This window comes from Pan paniscus, chromosome 12, assembly GCF_029289425.2.
Source record: "Pan paniscus chromosome 12, NHGRI_mPanPan1-v2.0_pri, whole genome shotgun sequence".
Classification (NCBI taxonomy): domain Eukaryota; kingdom Metazoa; phylum Chordata; class Mammalia; order Primates; family Hominidae; genus Pan; species Pan paniscus.
This window is the reverse complement of record NC_073261.2, coordinates 55,161,585-55,176,109: the sequence shown is the minus strand read 5'-3', so window position 1 is coordinate 55,176,109 and position 14,525 is coordinate 55,161,585. Positions and strand designations below refer to the sequence as shown.

At 40.7% G+C, this 14,525-nt stretch overlaps 1 protein-coding gene across 4 annotated transcripts in view; it reads right to left on the bottom strand.

Moving 5' to 3' along the window:
- Nucleotides 1–14,169, bottom strand: part of PAIP2B (poly(A) binding protein interacting protein 2B) — a 44,115-nt gene extending 29,946 nt beyond the window's left edge. The window contains exon 1 of one of the 4 annotated variants that reach the window (XM_003808169.4): nucleotides 13,942–14,169. The gene's annotated coding sequence lies outside the window, so the exon portion shown is untranslated. Of the gene's footprint in view, nucleotides 1–13,222; nucleotides 13,446–13,941 lie in introns of those variants that run through there. The other 3 variants (XM_008960269.4, XM_008960270.5, XM_008960271.5) reach the window with 3 other exon arrangements.
- Nucleotides 14,170–14,525: the final 356 nt, after the last annotated feature.

Here is a 14,525-nt window from a genome sequence, read left to right as displayed (position 1 = left end):
CCCAAAGTGCCAGATTACAGATGTGAGGCACTGTGCCTGGCCTGGGGAGCAGTGGGGAAAAACACTTCTAATCTAGAAAATTTTGTGTTCTTGTTTACTATTTTAGCATTAATAACACCAAATGACTATAACATTCTCTTTACGAGCTGTATAATAAGAATAAAAGCTTGCCACAGTGGAATTATCTAAACTAGAAGAAATTCATACAGTGAATCCCAACAAAAATCACAAAAAAGGATCACATGTTCATTTTCTTTGACATATTTCTGGAAATAAAGGTTTGCCACAACAAAGTGGGGAGCCAAGCAGCATAATACATCTGTAATGAGGTAGAGAAAACAGTATCCACTAGAAATCTTTTCAGGAAGGGTGCCATTTTGGGTTGGAAAAGCTCTTTGAAAGTTAATCTGGGGGAGAAAGAGGGTCCTTGAGGGACGAGGGTAAGGTCAGAACATTTCCTGGGAGAAAGGGGAACATTTATCTGGCTAATGAGGGCACAGTGCTAAACAGAGTGAAGAAGAAAAAGTCGAGTCGTACATTTCAGAGTATGAAAGGCCTCACACTGTGTAAAATGGACTACACCTTAAGACTTCCAATTTTCAGTAAGACTATTAGGCCCATATAAAATTCAGGAGTCTGTGGATTTTTTGGTGTGGAAACCACTCAAGAGGCAGATTTTATGTCTAAATTGCAACGGTGAGACTTAAGTATGAATTGGGAATTATGTCCCAATTTATGAATTGGGAAAGCATTTAAGACAAGTTTCTCCAGGCCTTTAAAGGAATGAGAACCCCACTGGACAATTAAGTTACATAGAAAAAACAACTATCATAATCTATCCAAATACAAGGGGGAAAGGACAGCAACAAAATAATAGCTCTTCTAAGTACTTCAGTAACAGACTCTCTTTTAATCTTCATAACAATCCCACAAGGCAGGGACTGTTAGTCTCCTAGTTGTTTTCATACAAATACTCCACCTTTCATTTATTTATTAAAAAAAATTTTTTTAGAGACAGGTCTCACTATGATGTCCAGACTGGACTTGAACTTCTAGGCTCAAGTGATCCTTCCACCTTATCCTCTCAAGTGGCTAGGATTACAGGTATGAGCCATCAGAGATTTATTAAACACCTTGCCTAAAGTATAACCTAGTAGTACTAGAATTAGTGCTTAAGCTTAGGTCTTTCTGGTCCCAAAGCCCATGCTCTTAACCACTTCCATGTAGTGACTACCCCATACTCTCACACTTCCCACTTTAGGTCCAGAAAGGCTATAATAGAAAACTCTGATTTGATCGCAAATATTAAAAATGGGGTTCGGGGAACCATGCTGAAGAAAAATGCTATTCAACAAAAGTACTGAGGTCTTTGGAAGGAAAACACAAACCAATCACAGCACATGGTGGTTTACTTAAATCAAAATAAATTACATTCCCTACCATGAACATATGAAGCTCCATTTAATTTGAAGCTTGCTAATATTTTTAGGATGAGAAACCAAACCTCCAAATAGGCCTACAATCCATTATGTACAATTCCAATATCCAAACAGCTCTAAAAACCAAGAATTTTTCATATGTTTTATGTCAAAACTTGCAGGACAGTAAAATTTGGCCTGAACTGATATGAAGCTATATACAGCCTTTATCTACCCACTTAGTGTGAATACTCCTGTTTTGCTCAGAAATATTAATGTATCGGGTGACTAAGGATGCTGCATCAGACACACTGAGGCATTCGTAACAGAGAAAGCATCTTCCTAAACCTGAAAAATTCTGAATTCTGAGAGTTGTCTAGTTCCAAGGGCTTTGGACCCTCTATGAACCTGTATTCCAAAGAATTTAAAAAACAGTTTCCAAGGATGATTAGATCAGAGGCACTCAGTATTTAGGATTTCATAAACCAGGAGATTTTAAAAAATATTGAGGACAATATAGGATTCCAATTTAAAAACATACAAAGATGGTAAAAACATCCTTATCAACATCATTCTATAAAAGGATATTTTAGCACCAAAAAAACAAAAGAAGGTCTTAATTCAATGCAAAAGACAATTCTTTAAACTGAATGAATTTAATGTTACGAAAAATACTATGTGGTCCTTATACTTCTTATTTCACAATAAGCTGGTGAAAATTCACCTGGAACTGGCACTGATCTGATCTGAGGCATACAGTCCAGGAGCCTATATAAAATTACCTGGGAAAGTTATTTAAAAATGCAGACACAACCAAGATCGTGCCACCATACTCCAGCCTGGGTGACAGAGCGAGACTTCGTCTCAAAAAAAAAAAAAAAAAAAAAAAATGCAGACTCCCCCCAGCCTCCCAAAAAGGTCCATCCTAGGAGATCACAATTCAGATGGTCTAAAGGTGAGGCGCAAAATCTGTGTCGTTTTCTAGAAAACAGTCTGGGTTGTTTTTGATGTGCAGCCAGGCTTCAGAGCCACCAGTTTAATCTGTGGGTTCTAGTTCTACCCTTCTTCACTCAAACTCTTCTCTGAGGGGTAAGGGGAGAAAAACAGGAATGTTTCCAAGTAGGGAATCTGCCTAACCCACTGTTTGTAATACTAGTTATTCCTTCAAACAGTCTAGGCTGAACCAGCTGGTCAACTGAGACTATTAGCCGTGGAACGATAGAAATTAGAGTTGACAAGCAAGAAAAACTTGTTAAAGCAAAACTCCTCTATGAAAAGGTGTGGCTTCCACAGTTTCTTTTCTCTTCAACCCAAAGATTCTACATATGATGCCTAAGTTCAGCACAGATATCTTTGTCTGTGCTGACAATAATAACAATAAATAAAACTTTAAAAAATATATTTGTGCATACTTTATATATCTGTGTATCTATGTGTGTGTGTATCTATGTGTTCCTTTGAAGCTGTCTTCATTATCCAGCTTCTATGCCAGGTCTTTGATTTTGGCCTTGATTTTTCATCTTCAAATGGAGTACAAGAATTACCAGTATTACCTCAGTTGAGGTACAAATCCTATAAAAATGGAAAACCCATAGCATGCTTGATGATTAATGAAGGAGACTATATTATCCAACATTCCAATAAGATAAAATAATCATAGTGATTTTTCTTTTTTGGAAAAAGTTTCTCTTATTCTCCTACATTACTGTTTAAAATAATCTCAAGAAACATGTCTAATATCTTTAAAAACACACAAAGGTTTCGATTTAATAAGCACTCAAAGCTCTTTACCAGTTTTAAAAAATACAAGGCCCTTCTAAAGGCTAAATGCTAAGTGATGGGGGAGAGAAAAAGGACATAAATAACTCTTACTTTCATGGGGTTAATCACTAAATCCTATTTGCCTAGAATCTCCTGGCCTCTCTAAGCCTTGCAAATGAAATGGAGTTTCTCACTAGATACTTGGCTATGACTTCCAATCATAAAAAACCAAGAATTGTGTTATGTCACTGTGTATTGCTTGTAACCTGAACTCCACACTAGGCTGGGATCAAGGGTTGAATCTGTCATGATTTGCTCCATAACCTGTGTGTTTCTCATCCCAGACCAAAGAGCTTTCTTCTAGAGTTCTACAATTTTTAGTATACAAGAATGGTTCTCAAAAATGTAGTCTCTGGACCAGCAGCATCAGAATCACCTGAGAACTTGTTATAAATGCGAATTCTCAGGCCCCACCCTAGACCTGATGAATCAGAAACTCTGGAATAGGGCCCAGCAATCTGTGTTGCAATAAGCCCTCCAGGTGTTCAAGAACCTCTGGCATATAGCACTTAGAAAAATGTGTTTCTTTCTGGAGGCCCAAAGCCAGGGATACTGTATGTTCTATCTTGATATGAAATAATGACATCCAATTAAAAGACATATATCTCCTTTCTACTCTCACCCTCCATCCAATGTATTTTATTTTTATGAGTTAAATAAGAACAAATGGCAATCAGAGACTTAGTCTAAGAAGTATATTTACAGGTGTCAGTTCTCATCCAGACTGCTCTGATACAAAACCATTTACATCCTCTTACATCTAAAGTTTTAGAAAAGGATCTTCACAATGTAAGTCTCAGGCACACTAGGAGTTCTATAATAAAACACCAAGTAGATCTGAATGTCCAAACTTACTAAGAGAAGAAAAGTGGAATTATTGGCTATATATATATATTTTTTAATTTTTTTGAGACGGAGTCTCACTGTCGTCTAGGCTGGAGTGCAGTGGCATGATCTTGGCTCACTGCAACCTCCACCTCCCAGGTTCAAGTGATTCTCCTGCCTCAGCCTCCCGAGTAGCTGGGATTACAGGAGTCCACCACCATGGCCCAGCTAATTTTTCTATTTTTAGTAGAGACAAGGTTTCACCATTTCACCATGTTGGTCAGGCTGGTCTCAAACTCCTGACCTCAGGTGATCCACCCACCTGGGCCTCCCACAGTGCTGGGGTTACAGGTGTGAGCCACCAAGCCCAGCCTATATTTTTGGATTGCATTCTACAGGAAATTAAACTTTTGAATTTTTTCACCTTCATACTTCCAAGTTAATAGAATTAAACCAGAATACTCCATTCTTTCAAAGCCTCTACCCAGGCAAAGTTTTACTGTATTGCTTCTTGCTTTCAGTGGACATGAGGCAGAGTCCTGGTAGGCACATTGTGTTACCTGCAAAGATGCAGAACTAAACAGTTCCATCTGTTCAATATTAAAAACAAAAGTCCTCAAACCTCAGATGGTGAGGGTAATACCTCAGTACTAGCAATAAAGCCTCAAATATGAAAAGATACCAAGAACACCACTAGCAAACAACAGTAAGCTCTCGGCTGGGAGCAGTAGCTCATGCCTACAATCCCAGCACTTTGGCAAGCCAAGGGGGGAGATTACTTGAAGTCGGGAATTCAGGACCAGCCTGGGCAGCATAGCGAATTCTTATCTCTACAAAAAATTTTTCAAATCTGCTGGGCGTGGTGGTATATACCTGTAGTCCTAGCTACCTGGGAGGCTGAGGCGGGAAAATCACTTGAGCCCACGAGTTTGAGGCTGCAGGAGCTATGATCATGGCACTGCACTCCAGCCTGGGTGACAGACCGAGACCTAGATAATTACATTCTGCCCTACTCCTGTTTACACTAAAATCACTAAGTTAAAATGCTTTCATTCAGCCCAATAAAAATAAAGTGAAATGTGACTTTGGAGCTTGGCTAGCAAAAAAAGAAAGAAAAAATAAAGCAAAATGACAAATTACTTACTGGGAGACAGTTTTGGTAACCTCAATGACAGATAAAAGGTTTGTATCCCTAGCCTATAAAGAAATCTTTAAAATTACTCAGAAAAAGAAAAATGATAAAAAAGATAAAATTATTTTATAATTTTATAAAATTACTCAGAAAAAAACAAATAATGGAGAAATAAGGCACTTCCCACAAGAATAAAAATGGCCAATAAGCATATTAAAAAGACTCAAAAGCACTGGAAATTAAAGAAAATGTAATTAAAACAATGAGATTTTCTGCTTAAAGACGAGCAAAGATGACAAATGGAAGGGGGAAACTGGAACTCTGTCACTGTTGGTGGGAGTATATACTGAACCCATTTTCCTGCAGGATAATTTGAAAATTTCTATTAAAAACCCTAAAACTGTTTTTTTGTTATTTTCCTCCAGAAATTCTACTCCTATGAATTCCATCCAAAAATGCTTGCTCAAGTCCATTAAAATGTATATCTAAGGAAATTCACCTCTGGAGTGGCAATGATTCACTTAATATACAGCCAGCTATTAAAAATGATGATGCCAGGATATATTTACTGCCACAGAAACATGCCCAAAATATAATGTGACAAAAGACTATATTTTATGATTCTACTTTTAAAAATGTTTATATGCATAAAAAAGTATAAAAAGCAGCAAACCAGAATGTTTTGAGTGGCAGAATTAAAGGTTTTTCTTTTTTTTTCTTTTTTTTTTTTTTTTTGAGATGGAGTCTCACTCTGTCGCCTAGGCTGGAGTGCAATGGCGCGATCTTGGCTCACTGCAAGCTCCGCCTCCTGGGTTCACACCATTCTCCTGCCTCAGCCTCCCGAGTAGCTGGGACTACAGGCGCCCGCCGCCACGCCTGGCTAATTTTTTTTTTTTTTGTATTTTTAGTAGAGATGGGGTTTCACGGTGTTAGCCAGGATGGTCTCAATCTCCTGACCTTGTGATCCACCCACCTTGGCCTCCCAAAGTGCTGGGATTACAGGCGTGAGCCACCGCGCCCAGCCTAAGGGTTTTTCTTTATATTTTGTTAAATTATTGTAAAAAGAATGTGATTTCCTTTATAATCAGGGATAAGTGTTATTTTCATTTATTTTTACATTTCTTTTCTTTTTCTTATTTTTCTCATGTATGTATCCCATGTAGGCTAGAGAGCTTGACTCCTTGCCTCTTGAGGTGAATCAGCCCATTTTCGGGATGTGCACTACACAAAGCTGCCCCATATTCCTTTTATTTTACAAGTTCTGGAAACATTTTTGTTTTAAATTGTTTTACTGTTCTCATTTTTTAAAATATATGAAATTGAGGAAAAGACAAAGGAAAGGCTGATTCCCCACCTTCCTGGGGCTACTCTTCCAATTTTTGCTGCTATTGCTATGTATTAATATTCTCTGGGTACTAAAAAGATGGGCAGCCCCATAGAACCTTTTTTCTTATCTCGTTCTCATAATCCCACTTCATTCCTTCATTCACTTATTTTTAAAAGGGTAATGTGCGCAAATACGTAGTTCAAAAAAATTTAAAATATAACTATCTATAAATGTATGTGGCAAAATCCCATTCATAGTCCTATTCTCCCTCCACAGCCAAACACTTTTAATTGGTTTCTTATTATCATTTCAGAAGTTATCTCTGCAAACACACATGTATATTCTTACTCTACTCTTCTCTCTCAACACAAAAAGTAGCATACCATATACACTATGCCATCCATATACCATTCCTTGTTCCTTTTTTAAAAACACACACAATATCTAGTTCTTCCACATGAGTACATAGGTCTTTCTCATTCTTCTTTACAACTACACAGTATTCCATCATTTGGATGTACCATAGTTTACTTAACCAGTTCCCTGATGGCAGGCACTGAAGTCATCCCTATCATACTAGCACAAACAATGATGCCAAGCATAACCACCTACACACACCAAATTCATTTCCGAAGGTGCCTCTCATGAGGCCTCTATTTAAATTACTGCAAGCCCACATGGTCACTAGGCTGAATTATTAGCCCCTTTTTCAGTTTTCATTATGTACAGCAGCATGTAACAAAAGATTCCCTTGGACAAAGCAAATGTACTCTTTGGGGATTTATTTCATAAAAATAAAGGGATAAACAGAACAGCTAGGATGAACCATTTCTATTTAACCATGCATATGTATGTATACAATACATGTATATGCATAGAAAGTATAAAATAAACCCATCAAAGCACTAACCACTGTCTCAGTATGGTGGATCTGTGGAGTGCTTTGTAGTCCCCTGCTCCTTGCCAATCAATTATTTCTAATTTCACAACAGTGAATATGTACTATTTCTGCAATATAAAATGTTTAAAAATGTTAACTCAAATTAAGGTGGATAAATTCCTTCAGTCTGTCCTATATTTGTATAGTGCTCCAGAGTGCTCAAATATCACTTCGTTTTTAAAAAATATTTGTTTATTTTTTCAAATATAGAGACAGGGTCTTGCTCTGTTGACCAGGCTGGTCTTGAACTCCTGGATTCTCCCACCTCTGCCTCCCAAAGTGCTGGTATTACAGGCATGAGCCATCATCACACCCGGCCAGCTTCATTTGAGAAATCTTTCCCCAGCACTCCATATATTACTAATTATTCCTTTCTTCTTGTTTAGATAGCATTTTTGTTATACCTCTATTACCTCACTTGTCACATGATAATCAGCTGTTCACCCATCTGTCTCCCTTGATTGCTCATGAGCTCCTTGAGAAGAAGTCTCATTTTCAGGACCTTGAACAGTGTGCAACACATGTATGCTTCACAGGCAGAGAAGAAGTAAATGATTTCACTACAGTGTAATCATTCCCAGAATTCAATTACCTGTATTTCTAAATTGTTCTAGATACTCTGCCAACAACCTGAGAATGTTATACTCTTTCCCTAAAACTTCCATCCATTACTGAGTATCTATGGTCATAGCTAACTCAATTGTGACATGCCCTCTGGCCAAGCCCATTCATAGTTTTTCCTCTAGATGATTTTTAATTTTTGTTTTTATTTGTTCTTTGTATTTTTAATACAAACAGCACATAAGTAAACTTCACCATCTCTATATCTCTGTGCCTTTGCACCTGCTAGTATCTGTTTGGAATGATGTCTGAAGGTTTTATTCACCTGGAAAGCATTCCTGCTCACCCTTAAAGATATCAGCTTAAATAATACCTTCTCTGGGAAGCCTTTCTATCCTCCCATTCTTTCAGTAAGAGTTCAGAATTTCTACAGTTGAAACTGTAGACCCTGCCCTCACAGAGCTCATGGTCTAGTATGAAAAACAGCCATATGAACAAATAACCACACTATAATACTAAATGCAATACCAAAAGGGAGATGTATTGAATATTTGACATGTGTCAATTACCTTGTTAGATTCTTTATTAATAATTATCTATGATTATATTAGGTAAGTATTTGAATTGGACAAAAGGCCATGAAACTCTAGAACTGTTATACTCTCAATCGTCTTCTAAAGAAACTCTCCAAAGGGTTCTTTTAAAATATGCTATAGTCATACTGAGAGGTGAGGACAGCTGGATTTCCTGGGTCGAGTGGGGACTTGGGGAACTTTCCTCTTACAAGAGGATTGTAAAATGCACCAGTCAGTGCTCTGCAAAATGCGCCAATCAGCGCTCTGTAAAATGCACCAATCAGCAGGACCCTAAAAGTAGCCAATCGCAGGGAGGATTGAAAAAAGGGCACTCTTGATAGCCCAGAAACGGAACATGGGAGGGGACAAATAAGGGAATAAAAGCTGGCCACCTGAGCCCACAGCAGCAACCTGCTGGGGTCCCCTTCCAGGCTGTGGAAGCTTTGTTCTTTCACTCTTCACAATATACCTTGCTACCGCTCACTCTTTGGGTCCGTACCATCTTTAAGAGCTGTAACACTCACCACGAAGGTCTGGGGCTCCATTCTTGAAGTCAGTGAGGCTATGAACCCACAGGCAGGAAGCAACTCCAGACACAATACAACTATTATGTGACTGTGGCATACACAAAAAAGCATATCTGTAGCATATCTGTGTGACTGGTAATGCATAAAACCAACCTTACTTCTGTGGCCACAAGTGACTGGACCAGGGCTCAGTGCTTCAGCTGAGGACGACATATAGGCTGAACTTCAGGGAGATCAGTCACCAAGGACATGATGGCACAGCTCAAAATTCTCTCTAGTAGGGGCCTTCTGTTTTTAGAAGGTGACAGACTAATCCAATCAGATATTCTCTCTTGGAAAATACAAATGTTGAGTGAACAAAGGAAAAGAGGGCAGGTCTTCAGAGCTCAAATACTAAATACTGCTAAATTAATGTTCTGTGAAGTTTTGAAAGTACTAGGGCCAAGAGACAATATGGCTGCTTAGATGACTTTCCATCCAAGTTTACATTCAGCCCTCATCACCAAAGCTGATATGTGTGTGCCTCTTTCTTGCAACCCACCAGGGACTAACACATCATATACCACTTTTGGAATTAGGAAACAGGCTCAGAAGTCCAAGAGCTTGACCAAAGGAACTCAGTTGGTAGGTAGCAGAACCAGAATTCAAAGACCCAGGTCAGCATGATTCTTCTATAATATCCTGCCACTTACATGGGCAAGTGGCCTCAAAATCAACAAAAGACAAGTAGAGGTTGACATGTGACAATGGAGAGAGGCTCAAAAGGAAGAGTTTGTACACAAAAATACAAAAGGAAATGTTCTGGAAGTATGTCTGGGGATGTGAAGTAGGAGCAGGCACACCAGGTTTACCTTGGTCAAGTGAATCTATAATTCCAACCTGGGCCTTTCCCCAGAGCTCCTGACTTAGCTCTTATCTGTCTTTCTTAGGCAAATATAAAATCCACAGGGCAGGACCTTAATCTCCAGCTTGTTCACCACAGATTAAAGCAGAGTTTGAGGCTGGCTGCAGAGGCTCACGCCTGTAATCCCAGCATTCGGGAAGGCCAAGATGGGTGGATTCCCTGAGGTCAGAATATCGAGACCAGCCTGGCCAACATGGTGAAACCCTGTTTCTACTAAAAATACAAAAATCCGTTGGGTGTGGTGGTGTGAGCCTATAATCCCAGCTACTTGGAGTCTGAGGCAGGAGAATTGCTTGAACCCAGGATGCAGAGGTTGCAGTGAGCTGAAATCGTGCCATTGCACTCCAGCCTGGGTGACAAGAGCGAAACTCCATCTCAAAAACAAACAAACAAACAAAAAAAAACACAGACTTTTTTTTTTTTTTGAAATGGAGTCTCACTCTGTCGCCCAGGCTGGAGTGCAGTGGCGCGATTCGGCTCACTGCAACCTCTGCCTCTTGTGTTCAATAAATTCTCTGCCTCAGCCTCCTGAATAGCTGGGACTACAGGCGCCTGCCACCATGCCTGGCTAATTTTTTTGTATTTTTAGTAGAGACAGGGTTCCACCATCCTGGCCAGGTTGGTATTGAACTCCTGACCTCGTGATCCACCTGCCTCAGCCTCCCAAAGTGCTGGGATTACAGGCATGAGCCACCACGCCCAGCCGAGTCTGACTTATGGTAAGTGCTTAATATATGATAAATGAACAAACTGAATGAATGAATATATGATAACTGAATAAATTTATGAATAAATGTACAAACTATCAAATAAGCTAAAGAAATAGTCCACATTGTTGGGGAAAGGGGTTACCATGAAACAGACCCTAGCAGTCACTTACAAATACAGTTCATCTTCATTATTTGTGGATCCCATATTTGCAAATTTGCTTACTTGCTAAAATGTCTTTGTAATCCCCAAATACTTGTGGAGCTTTCAAGGTGACTTATGGATATACACATAGTAGTGAAAAATATGTCACTCCTTGCCCAAGTCCCAAGCTAAGATCAAATAAGGTGACCCTCAGCCTTGTCTCAGCCCTCATACAAAGATGACCAGAGGACAGAGACAGCAGAGGGCAGTGCAGCGTAGTGCAAGAAGCTCTGGCTCCGGGGCCATCTGGACGAGTCTGAATCTTAACTCTGGCCCCTGTTAGTAGAGAGGCCTCAGGCAAATCGCTTAACACTTCTGTACTTCCTTTATTTTTTGTAAATAAAGAAAATTCAATCTACCAGGATGAGTTGTTTTTAGGAATTAATTTTGTAATCTATGTGAGATATGTATATATGTATATATTTTCCCTGGGAACAAGGGTTGAATATTTGATAATTCAGTGTTCTTGGCAACTTTATAGAATATAACTACTGCAAATAATGAGAATTGACTATAATTATTTATAAAGAAATAACAGAGAAGTAGGCAAAACATTTGGATGAGGCAGAGGCAGGCTTCAAGATTCTGAAGAAACAGAATTTCACCAAGCACATAAGGTGTGGAAAAGGCTTGCAAGGAGAGAGAACAGTGCATACAGAGAGAGGTCCAGATGGTGGAAAAAAACAGGTAGGTTCAGGAAATGGCACTTCAGGAAGTCTAGAGCAGTAGGAGATGAGGTCAGAACACAGTGCCATCGTGCTTCTCTGCACCCTGTATATACCTTCTACTGTAGAACCTCACTCTCTGCATTTAATTATTGGTTTCTAGTTCTCTCTTCCATTAAACTGTGAGCTCCTCAAGGTCTCTAAGAAGAAATCATAGCTAGAGTCCTCTAAATTTGCAAACAAGTTATTATTAAACACAAATACTCCCAAAAAAGACTGCACAAAAATAACTTTGGTTTTCAGCTGCAGTCCTAGCAATTCACAACTGTTACAGATTTGCAATTTGTCCAGGATTTTTCTCTGATGACTGCTGTAACTCTGTCATAAACTCTTTTCCTTGTTTTAGACACCCAGACATTTGTTGGAACAGTTTTAAGGTCTTACTCTTTTTAGTGTAATTGATTGATTGGTTGATTGACTGAGATGGGGTCTCACTATGTTGCCCAGGCTGGTCTTAAACTCCTAGGTTCAAGCAATCCTCCTGCCTCAGCCTCCTAAGTGGCTGGGATTACAGGCACACACCACTGTGCTAGGCTCTAGTGTGATTTATTAACAAGGCTTAAACATATGGTCCATTAGACAAGGCTGCCACCTCAGAGTAAAGATTTCTTTTAATTCACTATAATAGACTTTTTTCTTTATATACAAGATACAATTTTACCACAGTAAAATACAAGGAAGCATACTGATACATACATTACAAACAGGATAAAGAAAGCAATATAATTTTTTCCACAAAAGCTTGCAAAATCCTGGCCAAAACACAGTGAACATGATGTTAAACTCATAGCTTACATTTCTCCACTGAAAGCTAGGAAAAACAATTCCAATTTTTGTAAAGTCAGGAAACTAAGCACTGTGAGAATTTACAAGATTTTGTAAACCTGTATATTCTCCCCACCCCGATATACAAGTAGCCAAAGGAGCCTATCAGTCTCACCCCAACACTTCAATCTCCTCCAACCTTCAAAATAAAACCCTCACTGTCCAATATCTGAATTTATATTTTCAAACGTCTAAAATCTTAATCAAAACTAAGAGCAGTGCATTAGCTTTTCCCCATAAAATTGTTGGCATAATTTTACTTAGGCACAGCATAGTTTGTACTGTTATCAAAAAACATATGGCTAGAACCGACATTACTAGAAACCAAACGAATATACTATGAAGGTGAAAAGGGAACAGGGAATGTTGTTTTTAAACAGATTCAATGCTGTTATTATCCATTCATAGGTTGGGTGTGATCGAATCACACTGTGCTGTACAACTAAGTATGTTCTATATTTTATGACAAAGTAGGGTAGCCAGGCCCTTACACTACAAATTCCCAGAAACCCCAGTTAAGCTGTTTAAAGTATAATCCAATTCAATTTACTTAAAATAATAGTAACAAAATTTAAATCCCTTGCTTCTAGTTAGCCCTTTTCAACTGCATTTTCAGCAATTACCACCAAAAGAACTGCATTAGGACAAAGATTCTAGAGCGGGTATAATGGTCAAATGCCATTTGAAGGCAAAAACAGTCTACCAGGAACAAAACATTAAAGTTCCCAACCTTGCCAAACTCCCTGTTCAGCGTATTCTGCCTCTCTCAGTTCACCTTCCAGCTGCCTGGAAGAGGCAAGTGGAAAATGTTAGTTTTCTGGAGAGATGAGAATGGAATTTAGGGGTTGGTAGGGGGTGATGGGCTCACTCACGGACCGCAAGGCACAAGAGAAGTGGCGAACGTCTCCCAGGCAAATGGGGCATGAAGAATGAGGGCTGGAGTCAAGGGGGAGTTGGAGCAAGTATAAAAAGGCAGAGGACGCGCAGGGGCCGCGAATAGGGGAAGGGCACGACGCGCAATCCCTCCCCCTCCAGCCCGGGGAGAGGGGCGGGGGATGCCGCGCGGGTCAATTTGCCTAGCATTGTTGCACCTGGGTAGAAATGGGACGCAGGCCAAGAATCCGTTTCGAGTGTTAGGAGGACGCTGAGGGGAGTCAGGAACTTGGGTGGGAGTGGGGGGGAAACAGAGCACCTGTGCGGGGGGGAAAGGGACGAAAACCCCCTATCGCTCCCGAGGGGCAGGGGCTGACCCCAGCGGACGCCCCTTTTCGCCGATGGCCGCGACGTGGGACCCCGCGCGCTTTCCCTCCCTACAGGAGCTCGGGCAGGCGCGTGCCGCCCTTCACAGCCCCGACGGCGGCAGAAAGGGAGGCGCAGGGCGCCCCCAGAGCCGGGAGAACGGCGTTTCCCTCGAGTCCTTTCCCCAGCAGCCCGGGCACCCGAGCCCACCTGGGCTAACCAGAAGCCCCTCCTTCAGATCGTACTCTGCCACTCCTCCGAGAGCTTAAGCCGTTGCCGTAGAGGTCGCCGTCGCCACAACAGTCTCGGCCTTTAGTACCAAAACGTGAAGCACAGCACCCGAGAAGCGCCACTACCACTTGCCAGGTTATCTCTTACGGCACACTGCCTTCTCGCCCCGCCCCCGAACCCAAGCCATTGGTTGCCGGGCACCGCCCCATTCGTCTATTGGGCCAAAGAAGATGCCGTTCGGTCACCTAGAATGGCATATGTGGTTTTTATTGGTCTAAATGTGAAGCAGTGCCCGCCCACTCCCTCAGAAGTTTCAGCTTCTGATTGGTTTTAATGTCTGTCTTTTCTCTTCCTTCATTTTTTTTCCTGTGGTGGAACACCTCCTTGCGGGAGATGCCGGCTCTGATTGGCTGAAAGGACGCTACGCTAGCCTGGGATAGGCATTGGGCCAAGGATGCGCCCGGCCCACTCGTGGGGGAGGAGACCAAGGCGCCGCACTCTGGGTTTGTTTACACAGGCTCTTGCTCCCGCTTCGTCTATTGGCTGAGCTGGAAGCCACTGCC